The sequence below is a fragment of the Akebia trifoliata genome, chromosome 1, assembly GCF_017979445.1.
Source record: "Akebia trifoliata isolate Shusen 1 chromosome 1, ASM1797944v1, whole genome shotgun sequence".
NCBI lineage: Eukaryota > Viridiplantae > Streptophyta > Magnoliopsida > Ranunculales > Lardizabalaceae > Akebia > Akebia trifoliata.
The window spans coordinates 16,999,083-17,007,110 of record NC_141375.1 but is presented as its reverse complement, the minus strand read 5'-3'; the positions used below and the strand labels follow the sequence as shown (position 1 = coordinate 17,007,110).

Here is an 8,028-nt window from a genome sequence, read left to right as displayed (position 1 = left end):
CTTTTTTGAAGAATCACAGTACAAACTTTCTTCCTAAGTTTTAACCTTCTATTTTCTTGTGCATATAAAAAAGTAATAAATATTTTTAATAATTAAAAATTAAAATTTTAACAATTATTATATTAATAAATATTTTTAAATATTAATGTTATTATAGATGTATTTTTCTTTCAAAAATTAATTAAATATTATATTTTAGTAATTCTTATATTTACAAATATTTTAAATATTAATATTGTTAAAAGTAAGGAAATTGAAGATATGGATGTGATTTTTTTTTAAAAATTAATTAAAATTTAATTTTAACAATTATACGTTTTCTTTTTAAATATTAAATAATTAATTAAAAAAATAAATTTACACCAATTATTATATTAAAAAATATTTTGTGATTCCTACTTAAGCATCTTCGAAACAAAAGAGTCAAAACAAAAGAGATGCTTTCTTTTTTAAAAATTATATTTTAACAACTATTAAATATTTTTTTCATTCCAACTTTAAACACTTTTTCAAGCATCTATATATATATATGGGTCTCGTTCGCTAGCTAACTTTTTGGCAAATGGATTGGCAAACATTTTTACAGCGTTGGATCTAACGACATCTAACGGACGCGATTTAATCTCACACGTTATAATACAAATATGTATATTTACAACGCCGTCCCTTAAGTTATATGATTATTTGTGCTTCCTCTCTCTCCTCTTTAAACCAGAGAGAACATAACTCTCTGTTCTCTTTATCTTCGAACTCTCTCTTCTCTCTTCGAACTCACTCATTCTCTCTCGCTTGCACTCTCTTCTCACTCGCTCTCGCTCTCATCATTCTCTCTCGCTCGCTCTCTCTCTCTCTCACTCTCTCACTCTCTCAGTCACTCACGTTGAAACCCTCACACTGAAACCCTCTCTCTCGCTCTTTCATTCCCTCTCGCACAAACACGAACACGAACAGAACCATGCAACCTACAACTCCATCTCACGAACACGAACAGCTGCCAATCTCTCGCCCTATTTGATAGAACTGTAAGTTTTTTTTCAATTTTTTTTTTCAGAGAATTCATGATTTGCAAAACTGTGCTGGTAAGATATTTGTGAAAGGTGGAGTCTTTTTTATTTATGTCTCTTATGAAGTATTTTTATTGGTAATCTGAGAAGCTGTTGTTGATGTTTTGGTCTTCTTGTTTTTGGACTTTTTAATGTTCTTAGTTGTTTTATTATAATTATGTGTTTGTATTGGTGATTTAGTTCTTGATTTCAGATGTTTCAGGTTCAAATCAAGGATCTAGATGACTTATTTTCTGGAATATCTTAATGTTTAGTAAACTGGGTTGGTGGTTGTTTGTTGAGCATCTTATTGATTTAAATTTTGAAAATTTTTCTTCTGGAAATGCTCCTTTCCCCCCTCTTCAAATGATGGTGCTCATTGGGTAATGGGTTCACTTATTCCAGTAGATATTTTGGGCTTAAGGCGGAATTTTTTTAAGAATTTTGATTTCTTATGAACTTGGTTACTGAAAGGCATTGTTTGTGGCATCTTGGATAGACTTTTCTTCACCAAACACTTTTATTGTCATTTGTAAGACATGTTGTCTGTGGACATACTCAAAGCCAACTCCAAACATTTATCCCAAAAAAAAAAAGCTTCAAATTCAATGAGCATAACAACAAAATTCAAGAATTAATTTCTATATTTTCCTAGTTATAAGTACATTTAACCATGCTACCATTCAAAACTTGTTACGATAGGAGAGTTGATTTAGTGTGCCACGTGGGGTAGTCATATTATACCATTCAAATAAAATTTCTGGGCATAATGTGCCGGAATGCTTACGGTCACCTGACAAGCGGCTATCGTGTGTCGTGAGCCCAAAAATATAAATCACTCCACTTTCCCTCTAAGTTAACGGTGGAACTTGTTATCCACTTTGGATTGGGTTTAAAGCATTGTACACACATGTTATAAACTTAATATTGCCATTCATCTCTAATTATTTCATATATCGTTTAATTATTAACCGGTTGATTTTCTTTGATAACAAAGTTCTCGTCATATCGTTCTTATCCAGGGTCCACTTAACGACAACTACAAGTTCTAACAATTGTTTGTGTGGCAGTCGTTCCAAGTCTTCAAGCACTTTTGGGAACAAAGCATGGTCCCCTAGTGTATGTTCTTCTTTTGTCTTCAGGAGTGATGAAAGAGCTGCAAAACGAAAAGAAGTAAAGGTCTAACTCTGTAATTCCTTTTTCAGCTGGGATCCCATCACTGGGTTTTTTTCATTTATGTTAATAAGATTTTTTTTTTATTATTTTAACTTCATTGTCTTACTTCGTCATTTGCTTTCACAGTACTTCTAGAAGAGAAATTCAATACTAAGGATGCACAAAAAATTCAGTTTCAAGCAAAATCTAAGGTGTTTATACCAAGCCTTATTTTAGTCCTGATGTGATTAACTTTAAGATTGCTACTGGATGGCACTTTATGAGTATGTTGGAAGACCTGGCAAGACAACTAATGCCGAGACCAGGGCAATCAATTGTATAGACCTACAAATCAAAACGTTCGGTGGTTTGGCTAAAATGCCCTGATTAGGCCAAAATTTCCTCAACCTTCTTTCTTTTGTTGGGTGGGGATGGGGGGGAGGTGCATGTAACTGAAAATGGAGTTCTTTTAAGTCATACCCACATTATAGTTGGATCTTCCTGTTGTGCAGGACAAAGCTGTTACTGAACTTCAAAAATTGCAGCAGAGCCTCGGCTTCAAGGCCAAGCCAATGCCAGATTTTTATCACCAATCAGAATCACCAAAGAATCAGATAAAGAAGGTATATCTATTCCATCATGAAGTCGGGCTTGTTAATTGATTATGCTGAAACCATTAAAGAAGTAATATGTTATAATGTTTGGAGTCTATTACTACTACCCATTTAGGTTGTGAAATATTTCACAACCCATTTAGGTTGTGAAATATTAGGTCCTCAAGAAATACGAACTCAAATGTTTGTGCGTAGTATCTTACTTGTACTTTCGTACTTTTCAGTTCATCTGTCTGTCTGTATATGTTTTTTTTTTTAAAGTGTCGATCATGATTTACAGATTCCATTGACGCGACCTCGATCCCCCAAGCTTGGAAGGAAGCTCTGTCCCAGCACAGTTCAGGACACAAGCCCAAGCCCTCTGCCTCCTAGGAGGCCTTCAGCAAAGACTGATAGCTCCAAGCATGCTATGGAGAAGACAACCCGAACCCCAACTCATTTTATCATTTCACTACCTAAGAAGAAAGTCCATGAGAATGCTTCTTCAAATATCCAGAGTTGAAAAATAAACAACGAGTCTCACATCTGAGATTGTAATGGAGCAGAGCAACACAGTTAAAGAACTCATTATGTATCCCTATCGTATGTGGTCTTTTTTTTTCTCTTGTTTAGTAGTAGGTTGGGGGATGCATGGGAATGAATGTACTTTGTTTTTTAGTTGACGTGTAAACAATTATTTGAACTTCAGATTTTGAGATTCTTGAGGCTTTTGAATTGGAATGTAATATAAATGTCAGTTTGAGCTTTAGATTTTATTTATTGATACATGGAATGTTCATGAAATATATATAATCATTACTTATTTCTAGTTTTATTCCAAGTGAAAATGTATATAATTTCACTTATTTCCAGTTCTATGCTTGTTGGTGTTGATATCCCTCTTCTCAAGATATTCTTCATTTATTTATCATTGCATAGGTTACAGGTTGTGATGGGTGTTTAAATGGGTTTTGCTATGGTTATTGATCATTTTAGTGCTCTCTATTGGATAGCTTGGTTTTGAAGAATTTAATGGAGGTTTGGCTTTTGAAGTAGTAGTGATGGTTGCAAATGTAAGCTTTATAACTTAAGTAACAAGCTAAGTATTTTGCTTATATTATTATAGGAAAGGAGTCTTCATGTTTCATTCCCCAAGCACTATAGACAAACTGAGTCTGGTGATAGATGATTCTTCCTCTTATGATAAAAGGCATGTAATTTTTGATGGATTAATGAAAATATTGGCAGTGAACCACAAGAGGGTCCACTAATAGACAATCATAGTCCATAAATTGATTTGCCTTGACAATGTATTAATTAAAAAGCTATCATGGAGATCTTTCCAATGCTATCTTTTCTTAACTATTTCTATCATTATATATGCATATTTCATTTTAGTTAAAATTTCCTATGATAACCTATGTATTAATTTATTGACTATGACTTAAATGAGGTAAAAATTAACATGCAGTTCTATTTATATAACCTCTAGAGCATCATGCATGCCCCCAGGTGGGTTATGTGCGTTATGAGTTTGTATCTAGTTTTACAAGCTAGAGTTTAGCATCTATTGAATTGTGATAAAAAGCTATGAAATGGAATCCATCCCCAACAATAAGATAAAAACATCTCTGTTAAAACAGTAGTGGGTAAAACATCAATGTTGAAACTCCAAAATCCAGACACTCTGCTGTAACAAAAAAGCATATTTTTGAACATATAAGTTATGATACGAAGTGATAAACTTCCAACATCACATATATGAAATTGTAAATTATAACTATGTACCTTGAAATTGCTAATGGCTGGTGAAACATATTTTGCTATATTTAGTAAAACTAGAGCAAGATGGTCAAAGAAACCTCATAGTAGTTTTACAAATGCAAAAGGGGAATGCTCCTTAATTTACATATTCAAGAAAAAAACGAAAAAGAAAAAGAAGGCTGGCCCATTATCCATCACTTAGCCATCGCCTCCTCCATCAAATGTTCACCTTCTGTAACTCCTAAGACCAGTTGAAAACATAGTTGAGAACATAAATCAACACCAAAGATAATGGGTACAAAAGGTAGGCTATGAAGCATGTCCAAAGTGGGAATCTGGAGCGGAGGCTAGTAAGAAGACCCATTATAGCACAAATACTAAGAACAATCAACACTTCGGCTGAGAAATCCCATTGCAAGCCTTGAACATAAATCAGTGATAGAAGAATAGATAAGCCAAGAATATTGTTCACGAACACCCCACCATAAATCTGCACACAAAAAAAAGTACTTAGTTATTGTAAAGTATGTGTAATTCAATTCACATATAACTCATCATCAAGGCAGATTGTAGTGTAATTAATATCTATTTAGGGTTATGGGTAGCAATTATTGAAAATACTTATTGATATTTATTCCAATTAAAAAGTTATATTTTTCTTAATCAGTGCAAGATATTTCACAATACAAATGACCAATATTTTGATGAAATGCACGTTTTGTAATTGCATATTATGCTTTTATTTATGCATTGTAAATGAACTCTTTTATTTAGACAATGCTATTGACATTTAAAAAAAATTAATTGATCCATCCATAAAACAAAAGATAGAAGTCGATCAAACTGATGATGAAGACTTCAGCATTTGGGTAAGACCTAATCTTATTTTCCAGATTCTTAGCTTGTTAACAACCACTTTTGTGCATGCAATTACAAAGAAAAATGAAGTACTTGAATCTATCTTTTTTCTATTGCTAAATCTTCCTTTTTTCTAATAAGTACAGAATTTATTAAAAGAAAGAGAAAGCTAAAACAAATCAAGGAGATCAAGAAGACCTATCAAGCAAGAAATATAAACAAAATAGTGCATCAATTAACTATACTAGCTCCTAAGCAAGTATCAAAACTAATCAAAACCAGAAATAAAACATAGAGAATAATATGTGGTGAATTATACATTAAACACATTGAGAGTTAAGACATTTAATAGACTGAGATAGATGAGAAAAAAAGTTTGAAAGAAGAACAACCACAAAAAATAGACTGAGAGTTAAGACTACTATAATCTAACCTCCTTTGAAAGAGGGGGCTTGGTGATTGCATAGTAATAAAAAAAAATCTACGGAGTTGAAGGATCCTCTAGGACTGGCCTCCAAGAAGACAGAATCTGTGAGATAACCAGAGTGATTGAAGCTTTTATAATTCAATAAAGAAAACATTTTACGACTCAATTTGTCACACTTAAAACTAGAAGATCAAGTGAAATGAATGTATCATTTAACTGTTAATTTGTACCTGGATAGAACCAAACTCTTCAGAACTTTCATCCGAAGATGTCCCCAAAAATTCGAAACACAAACACTTGAGTGAAAGAGATAGCGCAAGTTCCTGCAATCTGCTGCCAACTGCACATCACATGAAGGATCAAAATATCTCGAGTCACCAAGGAATCAAGCATAAAAATTACACAACAATTAAAACAATCTTACTCTCGGTAAAAGAACTAAGAAGTGCATTTTACCATCATTTTTAAGTTGACGCAATGATGTTAGGGAAATTTGAAAATTTTGGAACAGAAATTGATCTCTGAAAGAGCATGCCACCCTTCGATTGTGTGTTGAAGGCAATCTTAGATTAGGCTGATAATTCAACAGTCAAAAGATATATCAGGGGATGTCACTTAATAGTCAGAAGTTCAATGCAAAAGAATATATGGAAAAATTTCAGCATGGAAAAAATTAAGTAACAGAAAAATCAATGATATAGTGATCAAGCTAAAACTGTGGACCAATAATTTATCCATAATTAAGCCGGTGCACTAACAAGTGGACGATAAAATAAGAACTAAGTGGCTAATTCACAACTATGGGATGCAACAGAAAAGCTTTCACTCATAGAACTACCTAAAATTACGTGTCTTATCCAATATTAGAGAGTGAGGTCTTCTACAAATTAAAACTTGAGATAGTATCCTAAATCACAGAGCAAAAGCCATAGAATGCATGCCTGATGCACCATAAATAAGGTAAACAAAAATTGAAAAAAAACTTACAGTTCTATCAAATGGGGCGAGAGATTGGTAGCCGTTCGTGTTCGTGAGATGGAGTTGCAGGTAGCAGGAAGGAATAGGGTCCCGTTCGTGTTTGTGTTCGTGTGAGAGAGAATGAAAAAGCGAGAGAGAGGGTTTCAGTGCGAGGGTTTCAGCGTGAATGATTGAGAGAGTGAGAGAGAGAGAGAGCAAACAAGAGAGAATGATGAGAGTGAGAGCAAGAGCGAGTAAGAAAAAAGTGCGAGCGAGAGAGAATGAGCGAGTTCGAAGAGAGAAGAGAGAGTTCGAAGAGAAAGATAACAGAGAGTCTGTTCTCTCTAGTTTAAAGAGGAGAGGGAGGAAGCACAAATAATCATATAACTTAAGGGACGGCGTTGTACATATACATATTTGTATTATAACGTGTGAGATTAAATCACGTCCGTTTGATGTCGTTAGATCCAACGCTGTAAAAATGTTTGCCAATCCGTTTGCCAAAAAGTTAGTTAGCGAACGTATATATATATATATATGTAATAAATTTATAAACATTATATTTCTTATTATATTTTTTTATTTCAATAATTAAGCAAATATGATATTCTCATTAACATCATTCTTGAATTCTTCATTAGAGCTATTTTTATACAAGAATAATATATAGTATCTTTGCATATTTCTATTTTATATCATTCATCATTTTTCTGTTTGAATTTTGGATCATACAGCCTGCACGTGCAAGGCTCGCTAGTAAATTCTAAAATTGCATGGATACAAGGTTTGTTTTTTGTATATAGTGTTTATACCAATAAATTTTGGGAAGATTATGGCAGTATTCTAACATCTCAAGGATTTTGATGAGACTTGGGAACGAAGTATCGATTCGTTGGGTATCTAGGTTTAGGGCTTGGGAGTAGGATGACAACATGTTCGCTCTGGAACAAAGGCTTGGAAAGGTTAAGGTTGAGGGCTAGGGTGAATTCTAGAGAAACTAGGCAAAATTTAGGAAATATGAAGAGCGAAAGGTTTAAAAAGAAATGGAGAGAAGAGAGTAGACATGAGTCAGTTTTCTCTTGCATTTCTCTTGTTTGGCAATTTAAGAGAAGAGAGAAGAGGAAGTTGATGGAGCGAAAGTAGAAGGGAAAAATGTCAATTTTAGTTCTCCCCCAAATCGAAGAGAAAATTACTTTTTCTTATCTTCTTTTCTCTCAACCCAAACAAACTG

General features: G+C 33.4%; 1 long non-coding RNA gene across 1 annotated transcript; it reads left to right on the top strand.

Annotated features, from left to right (window-relative positions):
* Positions 1-390: 390 nt before the first annotated feature.
* On the top strand, positions 391-3,543 carry LOC147410786 (uncharacterized). Its single transcript, XR_015179513.1, has 4 exons — positions 391-2,216; positions 2,346-2,410; positions 2,711-2,821; positions 3,093-3,543. It is a non-coding gene; the product is annotated as an uncharacterized LOC147410786 (long non-coding RNA).
* Positions 3,544-8,028: the final 4,485 nt, after the last annotated feature.